This window comes from Chelonia mydas, chromosome 11 (assembly GCF_015237465.2).
Source record: "Chelonia mydas isolate rCheMyd1 chromosome 11, rCheMyd1.pri.v2, whole genome shotgun sequence".
Lineage (NCBI taxonomy): Eukaryota > Metazoa > Chordata > Testudines > Cheloniidae > Chelonia > Chelonia mydas.
The window spans coordinates 1,237,013-1,252,700 of NC_051251.2; positions in this window are offsets into that span (position 1 = coordinate 1,237,013).

Genomic DNA, 15,688 nt, shown 5'->3' on the forward strand with positions numbered 1-15,688 from the left:
CCCGTAACCCCTGCGGGGCCAGTTCCCTTCCCCTAGCCCCGGGCCCTTAACCCCTGCGGGGCCGGTCCCCTTCCCCTAGCCCCGGGCCCGTAACCCCTGCGGGGCCAGTTCCCTTCCCCTAGCCCCGGGCCCTTAACCCCTGCAGGGCCGGTCCCCTTCCCCTAGCCCCGGGCCCTTACCCCTGCGGGGCCGGTCCCCTTCCCCTAGCCCGGGGCCCGTAACCCCTGCGGGGCCAGTTCCCTTCCCATAGCCCGGGGCCCGTAACCCCTGCGGGGCTGGTCCCCTTCCCCTAGCCCCGGGCCCTTAACCCCTGCGGGGCCGGTCCCCTTCCCGTAGCCCGTAACCCCTGCGAGGCCGGTCCCCTTCCCCTAGCCCGGGGCCCGTAACCCCTGCGGGGCCGGTTCCCTTCCCGTATCCCGTGGCCCGTAACCCCTGCGGGGCCGGTCCCCTTCCCATAGCCCCGGGCCCGTAACCCCTGCGGGGCCGGTCCCCTTCCCATAGCCCCGGGCCCTTAACCCCTGCAGGGCCAGTTCCCTTCCCATAGCCCAGGGCCCGTAACCCCTGCAGGGCCAGTCCCCTTCCCCTAGCCCCGGGCCCGTAACCCCTGCGGGGCCGGTCCCCTTCCCATAGCCCCGGGCCCGTAACCCCTGCAGGGCCGGTTCCCTTCCCCTAGCCCAGGGCCCGTTACCCCTGTGGGGCCAGTTCCCTTCCCCTAGCCCGGGGCCCGGAATCCCTGCGGGGCCAGTTCCCTTCCCCTAGCCCCGGGCCCTTAACCCCTGCGGGGCCAGTTCCCTTCCCCTAGCCCGGGGCCCGTTACCCCTGCGGGGCCGGTTCCCTTCCCCTAGCCCGGGGCCCGTAACCCCTGCGGTGTTGTTAACCCTTCCCATTACACACACACCCCAGGGGCCCGTAATCCCCGTGGGGCCAGTCGTCCTTCCTGTTACCCGTCCTGGGGCCTGTTACTCCCCCCCAGCCCGGAGCCCATAACCCCTCTGGGGTTGTTAACCCCCCTGGGGCCAGTAGCCCCGCTGGCTGGCACTATCAGGCCTGCCCCAGAGCCTCTGTCCTGTCCCGGGCTGGCAGCCCCCGCTGGTGCCTGACTCTCCAGCCCCCCGGGAACCCCCAGCCCCGACAGTGACCCTCTGCTGCCATGAGCCCTGCCAGCTGCAAGGGCCTCTGCCTCCAACCGGGCCCCCAGCTCAGCAGAGGTTTTCCATGGGGCGTCCCCCAGCCCTGGGGGGTTAGACAAGGGGGGGGGATGCCTGATGGGGGGAGCAGCCTGTGGGGGGACAGAGAGAGGCAGAGGCTGGCGGGTGGGGAGCAACCTGTGGGGCGCAGAGAGGGGAACAGCCACGGGAGCTTGTTCTGGAAGCTCCTGCCCTGCCCCCCATCTCAGAATAGCCCCTGGCGTGGGGCCGGCCCATGCCCGGCCTGGGGCGTGGGGCGAAAGGGGGGGGCGGGGGTGCACCAGCTGCTGCCACTCAGCCGGGGCAGCTGGAAATAGACTGTCCCGGGGGTGCTGGAAAACAGCTGAGCTAATTGTGTCCAGCCCTGGGGCCGCCACACCCTTTCCCAGGGTCCCATGGGGCTCAACCTCCCCAGCCCCCTCCCGGGGACCCCCCCAGCCTCCTTCCAGCCCCCTCCCAGGGACCCAGGGGGACCAACCCCCCCAACCCCCTCTCAGGGACCCACGAGGCCCAACCCCACTTCCAGACCCTTCCTGGGGACCCAGGGGGCCCAACCCCCACCAGCCTGCTCCTGGGAACCCCCAACCCCACTTCCAGCCCCTTCCTGGGGACCCAGGGTGCCCAACCGTCCCCCAGCCCCCTCCTGGGAACCCCCAACCCCCCTTCAACCCCTCCCTGGGGACCCAACCCCCCTTCCATCCCCTTCCCAGGGACCCACAGGGCCCAACCCCCCTTCCAGCCCCTTCTTAGGGCCGCACGGGGCACCCGGAGTCTCGCCAGGTTCCCCGTGACAGCAGTGGAAGGGGACGTGCTGCCCTGAGCTGGGGGAGGGACAGGCATTGCAGGTAATACATGTGGGGGGCACGGGGGAGAGGGGCTGCTCCCATCACACCCTGGCCATTAAGCGGGGCTGGGCGGGGTGAGTGCAGGGGTGGGAGATGTCCAGGGATCCCACCGTGCTGCGGGAAACCTGCATTGGTGGCTCTTGTCCTTGTGGCAGGAGGGGGCGCTGGGCTGCAGGGGGGCTCTGTGGGGGGCTCTCCCCTCGCCGTCAGCGCTGACCCCAATGCCCCATAGCGCTAGGGGCGCTGGGCTGCAGGGGGGCTCTGTGGGGGGCTCTCCCCTCACCGTCAGCGCTGACCCCAATGCCCCATAGCGCTAGGGGCGCTGGGCTGCAGGGGGGCTCTGTGGGGGGCTCTCCCCTCGCAGTCAGCGCTGACCCCAATGCCCCATAGCGCTAGGGGCGCTGGGCTGCAGGGGGGTTCGGTGGGGGGCTCTCCCCTCGCCGTCAGCGCTGACCCCAATGCCCCATAGCGCTAGGGGCGCTGGGCTGCAGGGGGGTTCGGTGGGGGTCTCTCCCCTCGCCGTCAGCACTGACCCCAATGCCCCATAGCGCTAGGGGCGCTGGGCTGCAGGGGGGCTCTGTGGGGGGCTCTCCCCTCGCAGTCAGCGCTGACCCCAATGCCCCATAGCGCTAGGGGCGCTGGGCTGCAGGGGGGTTCGGTGGGGGGCTCTCCCCTCGCAGTCAGCGCTGACCCCAATGCCCCATAGCGCTAGGGGCGCTGGGCTGCAGGGGGGTTCGGTGGGGGGCTCTCCCCTCGCCGTCAGCGCTGACCCCAATGCCCCATAGCGCTAGGGGCGCTGGGCTGCAGGGGGGTTCGGTGGGGGTCTCTCCCCTCGCAGTCAGCGCTGACCCTAATGCCCCATAGCGCTAGGGGCGCTGGGCTGCAGGGGGGTTTGGTGGGGGGTTCTCCCCTCGCCGTCAGCGCTGACCCCAATGCCCCATAGCGCTAGGGGCGCTGGGCTGCAGGGGGGTTCGGTGGGGGGTTCTCCCCTCGCCGTCAGCGCTGACCCCAATGCCCCATAGCGCTAGGGGCCCTGGGCTGCAGGGGGGCTCTGTGGGGGGCTCTCCCCTCGCAGTCAGCGCTGACCCCAATGCCCCATAGCCCTGGGGCCTCCCCGCAGCTGTTGGGCTGGGCCCTGGCTCCTCGGGGCTGTCAGTGCCGTGCCAGCTGTTGCTGGGACCGTGACGCTCGGGGCCTCTGCTCGGCCTATTCCCGTCCCCCAGCCAGGGGCCAGAGACCCGGCGTTTTCCTGCCCTGGCCCATGGGCGAGCTGGAGCCCCCGGCAGCTGTTTGTCTGCGTGGCAGCCGGGGGTTCCTGGGGGCGCAGGAGCTGGTGCGAGCTCCCAGCACAGACAGCCCCCAGCTTTCGTCGTTCTCCTGGAATCCCAGCGGGGGCGCCGCTGCACGCCACCTGGGGGTCGGGGGGCTGTAGGTGGGGCGCCCCCAGCTCCATGGGGCTCTGACAACCTGGTGTCACGGAGCGTGGGGGAGTCCGGGGCCTGCACCCCTCTTCCTGGGATTCACCGAGACTCTCAGCCAGCCAGTAAAGCGGAAGGTTTATTGGACACCAGGAACACAGTCCAAAACAGAGCTTGTGGGTACAACCAGGACCCCTCAGTCAAGTCCTTCTGGGGGAGCAGGGAGCTTAGACCCCAGCCTTGGGGTTCCCTGCGTTCCACCACCCAGCCCCAAACTGAAACCAAACCCCCTCCAGCAGGCTCCCTCCTGCAGCCTTTATCCAGTTTCCCGGGCAGAGGTGTCACCGGATTCCTTTGTTCTCCAACCCTTCAGCTCTCTCCTTGCAGGGGGGAAGGGCCCAGGCCATCAGTGGCCAGGAAACAGGGTGTCGGCCCTTCTCTGTGTCCAGACCCCTGCACACACCTGCCCTCTAGGGCTCTGCAATGATCCTACACCCTTATCCCACCCCCTAGATACTTAAGAACTGCCTAGGGGAAACTGAGGCACCCCCACACTATTCAGAGGAAACGTTAAGGACAGTCCCGCTTCGTCACACAGCCTGACTGTGACCCCTGAGAACTCCTCTCTGGGAACGGCTTTCTGACCAGTCATGACTGAACTCGGGGCTGGGCTGACCCACCTCCAGGCCTGGCCACGGCCTGGAGCTCCCAGAGCATTTCTAGCTGTGAGGAGGGGTCCCCTGGCACGGACTCCCAGGGCTCGGGCTCTCTCGGCCTCATGCAGTCCCCGGGGGTGCCCCCTTCAGTGCGACAGCCCTTCTCGGGGGTCCTCTCTCTCGGGGGTCCAGCCCCTCCACCTCCTGGAGCCACACCTCTCTGAGCCGCCAGCAGCCTGTCTCTGCCGTGGGCCCTCGGGGAGTCCCCTCGCTCTGGCCCCCGGGGCCTCCACCCCCAGAGGGAGCAAAGCCCCCCCGATGTCTAACCTGCCGCGACTCTCAGCCAGCGCAAAACAGGAGGTTTATTGAGCGTCTGACCCCAGCACAGGAAGCCCTCGGGCCTGGCCTGTCTCAGCCCAGCACATCTAGGCTGTCCCGCACCCAGGGGGGCTCTGGCCGCCCCCCCTTCCAGCCGATCATCCGAAATCCTATCCCCCAACAGCTCCTCCCCTTTCCTTTGTCTGCGGTCCCAGGCAAACAGGTCACCTGGGCTCCTCTCTCCTCAGCCCTTTGTCCTCCCGCAGGCCAGAACCGGCTGGCTGCCAAGCTGGGCTGGGCCTCCCGGTCACCAGCCCCCGGCTCCCGCATCTCCAGGCCGGTGCCCAGGGTCCAGGCTGCTGGGCGAGGTCACACCTGGTCCTCTGCAACGACAAACCCCCCTCCTATCCCTCATTACACACGCAGCACACAGGGAAACTGAGGCACACACAGGGTTCATTCAAAAGACTAAGAAAATCCCCCACTTCGTCACATCTCTCCCGCCTTCAAGTCTGAACTGAGCGGGGTCACTCCAGCCCTGGAGCACCCACGGAGTCGGCACCTATGCTCGGTGACATCCCTGGTAGTGAGGTAATACCCCCCACACACACAACTTGTCTACAATCTCGTCAGCCGTAGGCATGGTGACAGCACTGATATTCTGACAGTCCAGGGTCTGATCGACCCATCCTTCTTGGGGAGCAGCACCACGGGAGAGGCCAGTGCTCGTGGGCGGCTGGACCACCCCTAAAGTCAGCAGGTCTCTGAGCTCTCTCTCCAGGGCCTGGGCTGTGTTCCCCGTGACTCTGAACTGGGAACACCTGGTGGGAGGGTTATTTTCGTCTCCCCCCCGCCTCCCCACAGCTAGATTAGTCAGCCCAGGCTGGCAGGAGAGCAGCTGCCGGGAAGAACTCGGCCCCTCTGCTTCTTGCCTGCAGGGCAGAGGTGAGCGGGGCAGAGCGGGGAATTGATTGCAGCAAGGGGCCGGCTCCTGTCTCAGGGGAAAGACCCACTAGCGAATCTTCCCCCTTCTCCCCCTGGCCACACACACAGCGCAGCACCAGGTCTCTCCCTGTCAAAGCAGGATTCATCGTGTCCACATGGGACACTCGCCCTGCCCCACAGCTCCAGCGCAGGACTCACCTTCTTCCTGGCTGGTTCATGATTTCACAGGGCCCCTTCGCACTGAGCTGAGACCCCTCTCCTAGTCCTTGGTGCCAGAGAAGCTGGCACACAGTCATACCAGCCCTTCTGCTTCCCTTGGCCCCTGGCTAGGTGTCACATTATTGCCTTGAACTGGGACCATATAGAACACGGTTGCAACCAAGGTCCTGTACTGGCACCAAATCCTGTATAAAGGGGGTCAAATGAGGTGTCTCAGACGAGGTTATGGTTGGCTGATTGTGATGATGCTGTCTATCTGTGCGTGTATCATTTTGTAGTTAAAGTTATGAATATTGGCTCTATACTGTCTGTATTTCAAACTTCTGCTCTGCTTCTGGGGGACACCCCAGACAAGCTGGTGTCAGCTCTGCCTAGCCGGCTGGGTGGCCCATTAAGGACCATCAGTGACACAACTGGCCCATTGAGAGAAGACAGACACGCCTGGAGACTCAGCCAGGTGTGCAGGGACCTGCCTATGGACAGGACTCTGAGGTGTTTCCAGGCCATGGGATGGGCAGCTTGTCCTTGGGACACAGAAAGCAGAGACCACATGGCAAGAGACTATACAAAGCTGCTGCAGCTCCTCCATCTTGTCTTCAATCCTGCTTCCTACCTCTGGAGGGACTTGGCTACAAACTGAAGCTTTGAACCAAGCACTGAAGGACCCATCCCAGCTGGGGATGTTCTCCAGAGACTGGATTTGAACCTGCCGTTTATTCCATCCCTGCTGCAAGCCTGAACCAAGAACTTTGCCATTACTGTATGTCATTGATTCCATTTAACCCATTCTAGCTCTCATCTCTATCCTTTTCCTTTTCTGAATAAACCTTTAGATTTTAGATTCTAAAGAATTGGCAACAGAGTGATTTGTGGGTAAGTTCTGACTTGTATATTGACCTGGGTCTGGGGCTTGGTCCTTTGGGATCGAGAGAACCTTTGTTCTTTTACTGGGGTATCGGTTTTCATAACCATCTGTCCCCATAACGAGTGGCTGTCACGGAGTGTGGGGGAGTCCAGGCCCTGCACCCCTCTTCCTGGGATTCACTGAGACTCTCAGCCAGCCAGTAAAACAGAAGGTTTATTGGACAACAGGAACACAGTCCAAAACAGAGCTTGTGGGTACACCCAGGACCCCTCAGTCAAGTCCTTCTGGGGGAGCAGGGAGCTTAGACCCCAGCCCTGGGGTTCCCTGTGTTCCTCCACCCAGCCCCAAACTGAAACTAAACCCACCGAGCAGGTTCCCTGCTGCAGCCTCCGTCCACATTCCTGGGCAGAGGTGTTACCTCCCCCTCCCCCTCCTGGCTCAGGTGACAGGCTCTCAGGTCTCCCATCCCCAGGGCACATTCCCAGGTCAACACCCCCCCCTCCCTGCTGCGTCACATCGTCACATCTCTCCCCCCTTCGAGACTGAACTGAGCGGGGTCACTGTGACCAGTGACCTGGGGAAGTTCGGGGCCCCCTCTCCGGGACAGTGCATCCGCTATCAGGTTGGCACTTCCCTTCACGTGGACCACGTCCATGTCGTAATCCTGCAGGAGCAGGCTCCATCTCAGGAGTTTGGCGTTGGCTCCTTTCATCTGGTGCAGCCAGGTCAGGGGAGAGTGGTCGGTGTAGACGGTGAAGTGTCGCCCGAAGAGATAGGGCTCTAGTTTCTTGAGGGCCCACACCATGGCCAGGCACTCCTTCTCGATGGCCGCATAGTGTTGCTCCCGGGGTAGCAACTTCTTGCTCAGATACACGATGGGGTGTCTCTCCCCCTTTTCATCCTCCTGCATTAACACCGCCCCCAGTCCCGTGTCGGAGGCGTCGGTGAACACCACAAAGGGCTTGTCAAAGTCTGGGTTTGCCAGAACTGGGCCACTGACCAGAGCCTCCTTCAGCGCGCGGAAAGCCTCCTGGCACTGCTCGGTCCAGACCACTTGTCTGGCTTCCCCTTCTTGCATAGCTCAGTGATGGGGGTGGCTATGGAGCTAAAGTGGGGCACAAATCTTCGGTAGTATCCTGCCATCCCAATAAAGGCTTGGACCTGCTTTTTGGTGTGGGGAGCGGGCCAGTCTCTGATCACCTCCACCTTGGCCGGTTCTGGCTTTAGGCGGCCGCTCCCCACCCGATGGCCCAGGTAAGATACTTCAGCCATCCCCACCTTGCACTTCTCCGCTTTGACAGTCAGCCCAGCCCCCTGGAGTCGGTCCAGCACTTGTCTAACCTGGGACACGTGGTCCTCCCAGGTCTGGCTAAAGACACAGATGTCGTCAATATACGCCACGGCAAAACTCTCCATCCCCCTCAGGAGCTGGTCCACCAGGCGCTGGAAGGTGGCTGGCGCTCCCTTGAGGCCGAAAGGCAGGGTCAGGAACTCATAGAGCCCCAGAGGGGTGATAAAGGCCGATTTCAGCCGGGCATCTGCATCCAGCGGCACTTGCCAGTAGCCCTTTGTAAGGTCCATGGTGGTAAGGTACCGAGCTCCTCCCAGCTTGTCTAGGAGCTCGTCCGGCCTGGGCATGGGGTAGGCATCCGATACAGTGATGGCATTGAGCTTCCGATAGTCCACACAGAACCGGACTGACCCATCCTTTTTGGGGACCAGCACCACCGGCGAGGCCCAAGGGCTGGCCGATGGCTGGATCACCCCCAAAGCCAGCATGTCCCGGACCTCTCTTTCCAGGTCCTGAGCAGTTTTCCCTGTGACTCGGAAGGGGGAGCATCTTATCGGCGGGTGCGACCCTGTCTGCACCCGGTGGACAGTCAGATTAGTGCGTCCAGGCTGGTTGGAAAACAGCTGTCGGTACGGATGCAGCACCCCCCTGACCTCAGCTTGCTGGGCAGGGGTTAGCTGATCCGAGAGGGGAATTGTTTCCAGGGGGGAACCAGCTCTGGTCCCAGGGAATAGATCTACTAAAGGGTCATCTCCCTGCTCCTCCCACTGTCCACACACGACCAACACCACATTCCCCCTGGCATAATATGGCTTCATCATATTCACATGGTACACCCGGCGGTGGTGCGCCCGGTTCGACAGCTCCACCACATAGTTTACCTCATTGAGCTGCTTGACGACCTTGAAAGGGCCCTCCCAGGCGGCCTGTAGTTTGTTCTTTCTCACGGGGATGAGAACCATCACCTGATCCCCGGTGGCGTAGGCCCGGGCCCGCGCCGTGCGGTCATACCAGACCTTCTGCTTCCTCTGGGCTCTGGCCAGATTCTCCCTGGCCAGGCCCATGAGTTCAGCCAGTCTCTCTCGGAAGATCAGGACATACTCCACCACTGACTCTCCATCGGGAGTGGCCTTCCCCTCCCACTCGTCTCTCATCAGGTCCAGGGGGCCCCTCACCCTCCTTCCATATAACAGTTCGAAAGGCGAAAATCCGGTAGACTCCTGGGGCACCTCCCTGTACGCGAACAGCAGGTGAGGTAAGTACTTGTCCCAATCCTGCGGGTGCTGGTTCATAAAGGTTTTCAGCATCATCTTTAGCGTCCCGTTAAACCTCTCCACCAGCCCATTGGACTGGGGGTGATACGCTGAGGCCCAGTCGTGCCGGACCCCACATTTCTCCCACAAGCACCGGAGCAGGGTCGACATGAAGTTGGAGCCTTGGTCTGTCAAGACTTCCCTGGGGAACCCCACTCGGCTGAAAATGGTCAGGAGCGCATCTGCCACGGTGTCTGCTTCAATGGAAGCTAAGGGCACTGCCTCGGGGTAGCGGGTGGCGAAATCTACCACCACCAGAATGTATTTCTTCCCCGACCGGGTCGTCTTGCTGAGAGGCCCCACGATGTCCATGGCCACCTTCTGGAAAGGCTCCTCTATGATGGGCAAAGGTCTCAAGGCCGCTTTCCCCTTGTCCCGGGCCTTCCCCACCCTCTGACAGGGGTCACAGGATCGGCAATACTGCCGGACCGTGGTAAAGACCCCGGGCCAGTAAAAGTTCTGTAGCAACCTCTGCCGGGTGCGCCGGATTCCCTGGTGCCCTGCGAGGGGGATGTCATGGGCCAGGGACAGGAGCTTGCGGCGGTACTTCTGGGGGACCACCAGCTGCCTCCTGATCCCACAGGACTCCCCTTCCCCTGGGGGAGCCCATTCTCGGTACAGGAACCCCTTCTCCCACAGGAACCTCTCCTGGCAGCCTCTCCTCATGGTCCGTCCCACACTGAGGTCGGCCAGGTCCCTGAGCTTCCGCAAGGAGGGATCTTTCCTCAACTCGGCCTGGAACTCAGCGGCCGGGGAAGGGATGGGGCCCGGTTCCCCCTCCGTGGCCAGGTCTGAGGCCTCCGCCTCTCTGAGCCGTGCCCCTCGGCACTCCCTCCCCACCAGGGTAGGGTCCTGCGCCTCCGGTGTGGTACCCTCCCCAGGGTCAGGTCGCAGTGCCCCTCGCCGGCTCTGGCTACGGGTCACAACCAGAGCGGTCTGGGGGTCGCTTGGCCAGTCCTCTAGGTCTCCCCCCATCAAAACTTCAGTGGGCAAATGGTGGTGTACCCCCACATCCTTGGGGCCCTCCTTGGCCCCCCATTTCAGGTGTACCCTTGCCACGGGCACCTTAAATGGGGTCCCGCCCACCCCCGTCAGGGTCAGGTAGGTGTTGGGCACCACCCGATCTGGGGCCACCACCTCGGGCCGGGCCAGCGTCACCTCCGCCCCCGTATCCCAGTATCCATTGACCTTCCTCCCATCCACCTCCAGGGGAACAAGGCACTCTCTCCGGAGGGACAGCCCCGCGCCCACCCTGTAAACCGAGCACCCTGAGTCCAGAGCCTCCAGCCCTCTGGCGGGGCTGGCCGGGGGTACTCTTCCCTCCTGAGCAGGTGGTAAACTGGTAGCCCCCCTTGCCTGGGTCGTCTGCCCTTCGTCCAGCTGAGTCCCTACCCAGTTAACCCTGGGTAGGTTGGGTCTGCTCAGTTTGTCCCTGAGCCCGGGGCACTGGGCCCGTACGTGGCCTCTCTGGCCACAGTGATAGCAGCTCAGGTCACGCTGGTCCCCTCGAGGGGGTCGGAGGGGCCCGATGCCAGGCGTTCCCCTTTGGAGGGGGTTCTCCCTATTTCCCCGCTGGGAGGTCCCAGGGTGACTCTCTCTCTGCATCGGGGGGGGCCTGTTCTTTTGGGACTCCTCCCGGCTACCCCCTGACCGACTGTTCACAAACTCGTCGGCCAGCTGCCCTGCGTGCTGGGGGTTCGCGAGCTTTTTGTCCACCAGCCACAGCCTCAGGTCGGAAGGGCACTGTTCATACAGGTGCTCCAGTACGATTAGGTCAAGCAGGTCCTCTCTAGTTTGGGCCCCCGCTGTCCACTTGCGGGCATATCCCTGCATCCGGTTGGCCAGCTGTAGGTAGGTGGCCTCAGGCGTTTTACGCTGACCCCGGAACCTTCTCCGGTACATCTCGGGGGTCAGCCCAAACTCACGGAGCAGGGCCTGTTTGAACAGTTCATAGTCCCCTGCCTCTGCCCCTGTCATCCGGCTGTACACCTCCACGGCTTTGGGGTCCAGTAAGGGGGTGAGGAACTGGAGCCTGTCTGCAGGGTCAACCCTGTGCAGCTCGCAGGCATTCTCAAAGGCCGTCAGGAAGCTATCTATGTCCTCCCCCTCCTTCCGCTGGGCCAGGAGGCACTTATCAAAGCTCCTTGCAGTCTTGGGTCCCCCCGCACTCACCGCAGCCGGGGCCCCACTGCTCCTCAGCCTGGCCAGCTCCAGTTCATGCTGTCTTTGTTTCTCCTTCTCCTGACGCTCCCTCTCCTTCTCCTCCTGCTCATGTTGACGTTGTTTCTCCTTCTCCTGACGCTCCCTCTCCTTCTCCTCCTGCTCATGTTGACGTTGTTTCTCCTCATGTTGACGTTGTTTTTCATGATCCTCTAGCTCCCTCATTTTCCTCTCCCTCTCCCATTCCAGCCGCATCCGCTCCAGGGATGGGGAGCTCCGCTGGGAGGATCCCCTGCTGGCTGCTGGGGTCAGGGTGCCCTCGGTATTCGCTGGGCTTCCCCCAACCCCTCCCCCAGGCATAGGTAGGAAGGGTCTCGGCGTGTCCTGGGCAGCAGTCTGACCCCTCCCAGCCTGGTCAGGCCCCAGGGCCCACGCTGCGTCCCCTGGGCGGCTTCCCTCCGGGACAGGGATCGGGTCATCCAAGCGATCCCTCTCCTCCAGCTGGGCAATCAGCTGTTCCTTGGTGGACCTCCCAATGCGCAGCCCCCTCTGCCTGCACAGCTCCACCAGGTCGCTCTTAAGGCGTTTAGCGTACATCTCCCTGCTGGCCACTCGCAGGCCTGGGCAGCTTTCCACGGTTTCCAGGAAAAACCCTTAGTGTGCCAGTCCTTCTTGAGGTCACCACCTCTTTGCCAGGGTCGAGCTGCAGACTCCTCCGCCCCTGGGACCGCTTGCTGCAATCCCCCGGGGGACCCTGTTACTGCAAAAGTCCTTCTCTCTGGTCACACACTCCCAGGGGTTAACCGCCCCCAGAAACCGTCTCTCTCTGAATCTTCAGCACACCTGGTCCCCGTCAATCCCCCTTTGTTTTACTGTTCCCCAGTCACTTACAGCAGGAAGCGCCGTTCACGGGGTGCAGTAGATCCCACCGCTACCACCAGTTGTCACGGAGTGTGGGGGAGTCCAGGCCCTGCACCCCTCTTCCTGGGATTCACTGAGACTCTCAGCCAGCCAGTAAAACAGAAGGTTTATTGGACAACAGGAACACAGTCCAAAACAGAGCTTGTGGGTACACCCAGGACCCCTCAGTCAAGTCCTTCTGGGGGAGCAGGGAGCTTAGACCCCAGCCCTGGGGTTCCCTGTGTTCCTCCACCCAGCCCCAAACTGAAACTAAAACCCCCCAGCAGGTTCCCTGCTGCAGCCTCCGTCCACATTCCTGGCAGAGGTGTTACCTCCCCCTCCCCCTCCTGGCTCAGGTGACAGGCTCTCAGGTCTCCCCTCCCCAGGGCACATTCCCAGGTCAACACTCCCCCCTCCCTGCTGCTTCACATCGTCACAGTGGCCCTGGTGGAGATACTGGGAAACTGGAGTGTCTAAGGGAATTGCTTGTGTGACTTGTGGTTAGCCAGTGGGGTGAGACTGAAGTCCTCTCTGGCTGGCTGGTTTGGTTTGCCTGGGTGGGCACAGAAACCCCAGCCTTGGGCGGTAACTGCCCTGCTCGAAGCAATTTGTCCTGAATTGACACTCACCGTTGGGTCCTGCCAGAACCAGCCTCGTTACACTAGGTTCTTCTTGGCCAAGCCCACGGGCTCAGTGAGCTTTCCCTGGAATGATAGTTCATACTCCAACCTCGTTTATCCCATTTATCTTCTCCCATTCGTCTCTCATCAGATCCGGGGTCCCCTCACTCTCCTTCCATACACCCGCAAGGACGGACCCTTGTGAATTTCTGGGGCAGTAAAAGTTCTGCGGGCCCTCGCCTGGCGTTCAGAGAGAGGGACACTCCACCGGGGGTACGTCTGGGGAACCACCAGCTGCCCCCTGATCCTGTCAGGTTCAGCTTTCCCTCAGGGAGCCCTTTCCTGGTACCGGATCCTTCTTCTTACAGGGCTCTTGCCCGGAGCCAGGGCCCTCAGCTTCTTCAAGGAGGGATCCTTCTGCGGCTCGGTCTGGAATTCAACCTCTGGGTTTCGGCCCAGCCCTCACTGGCTGTGGTCCGGGCTGCCACCCAGCCAGTTCTCCAACCCATCCCCCATCAGCATCTCCACAGGTAGCTAACTCTGCACCCAAACCTCTTCGGGGCCCCCTTTGGCCCCCCATTTCAGATGTAACCTTGCTACAAGACCTTAACCAGGGGCCTGACCGCCCCCCTCAGGCCTAGGTATGCATTGCGCCCCACTTGATCTGGGCCGAGAGGAGCAAGTGGTGGGTGGGGTTGGGGGGGAAGCCAGTGGGCTGGGGGGGGTCTCGGGGCACAGTGCAAGGGGAGCAGGCCGGGGCCCCTTCTGAGCACGGGCCCGGCTCCATGGCACCACAGGGACCATTGTAAACCCGGCACTGCCGCCCCCCCATCCTTCCTGTGTCTGCACAGGGATCTGAGCCAGGGCAGGGCGAATGGCTGTATATTTGGGACCCTCACCCCAAGTCATATAGCCCCTCCGCATCTGGTGGGGTTGCATCACACCGACAAGAGTCTCTTGGTCCCAGGACCTCTCCACCCTGTGAATGTTTCCCCGTTGAGTACCCCTGTCCACTCCCCTTGGGGGTCAGAGCAGCCTGATCCCAGGGATGCACAAGCAGACCTGCAGGGCTTGGGGTGGAAGCCCGTCTGCCTCCACCCCTTCCCTGGCCAGCTCTGCCCCAGAAGCTGGCTGGGTGACTGATTCCTCCAAAGAGACAGGCACATGGCTTCAGAGAGCCGCTTCCCAAAGCTACCGTAACCCTCTGAGGGTTCTCTTCGGCCCAGATTTCCTTTACTCTGGGGCATTGCACCACCTGGTGTCCTTTTTGGGCACAGTAATTACATCGCAGGTCCCATGGAGGGGTCTGCCTACTCCAGCATTCACGGGCATAGGTGCCAACTTCTGCTCCCGCCGGTGGGTGCTCGACCCACCTCTGACCCCGGCCCTGCCCCGACTCCACCCCTCCCCCACCCCCATTCCGACCCCTTCCCCAAAGTCTCCGCCCCCTCCCTGCCCCTATTCCGACTCCTTCCCCAAATCCCTGCCCCAGCCCCACCTCTTCCCCACTTCCTCCCCTGAGCATGCTACGATCCCCCCCACCCCCTGGAGCTGCCAAACAGCTGTTTGGTGGCAGCCGGGCGGGAAGCACTGGGAAGTAGGTGGAGAAGCGGGGACACAGCGTGCTCAGGGGAGGAGGTGGGGCTGGGGGGGAGGGGAGCTTGGCTCCTGGTGGGGGCAGAGCAGCCCCAGAGCACCATGGAGTCAGTGCCTATGTTCATGGGCACCCCTGGACTGGGGTTCCTACAGTCCGCACTCCGAGAGGTCTCTGGGGGACTCCCCTTCTGAGTCCCTGACGTGGGTCTCCCCCCATCCAGATCTGCTGTTCATAAACTCGTTTGCCAGATACCTGCTCTTCACGCGTCCTTAGGCTTCTGGTCCACTAACCACATTTTAAGGTCTGGAGGACAGACGTTCTACGGCCAATCCAGCCCCAGCAGGTGATTCACGTCCTCCGCGGAAGTGGCCCCTGTGAGGATGTGACGCAGCAGGGAGGGGGGAGTGTTGACCTGGGAATGTGGCAGGGGGGTTTCACTGGGGACGGGAGACCTGAGAGCCTGTAACCTGAGCCAGGAGGGGGAGGGGGAGGTAACACCTCTGCCCAGGAATGTGAACAGAGGCTGCAGAAGGGAGCCTGCTGGGGGGGTTGGTTTCAGTTTGGGGCTGGGTGGAGGAACACAGGGAACCCCAGGGCTGGGGTCTGAGCTCCCTGCTCCCCCAGAAGGACTTGACTGAGGGGTCCTGGGTGTACCCACAAGCTCTGTTTGTTCCTGTTGTCCAATAAACCTTCCATTTTACTGGCTGGCTGAGAGTCTCAGTGAATCCCAGGAAGAGGGGTGCAGGGCCTGGACTCCCCCACACTCCGTGACAACTGTGATACACGTCCTCCGCGGAAGTGGCCCCCACGCTCTTTTCCCACTTGCAGAGACATTCTCCCGGCAGGGTGGTGACTCCCGCCTGCAGCCAACTGTCGACAGGGCGCATCCACCAACCATCCTCTGCTACCACGTTGTCACGGACCCCCAGGACCCAGGCTCTCTCTGTTCCGTAGGGGCCCTGGAAGGAACCAAAGAGCAGCCAGACTGGGCCAGACCAAAGGTCCACCTAGCCCAGTGTCCTGTCCTCTGACAGTGGCCAGGGCCAGGTGCCCCAGAGGGAATGGACAGAACAGGGAATCACCCAGTGATCCATCCTGTCGCCCATTCCCAGCTCCTGGCAAGCAGAGGCTAGGGACACCATCCGTGCCCATCCCGGCTAATAGCCATTGATGGACCTGTCCTTCATGAACGTATCTAATTCTTTGTTGAACCCTATTATGGTCTTGGCCTTCACAACATCCTCTGGCAAGGAGTTCCACAGGTTGACTGTGCATTGTGTGAAAAAAATACTTCCTTCAGTGCGACAGCCCTTCTCCCGGGGGTCCACTCTCTCTCTCGGGGGTTAAGCCCCTC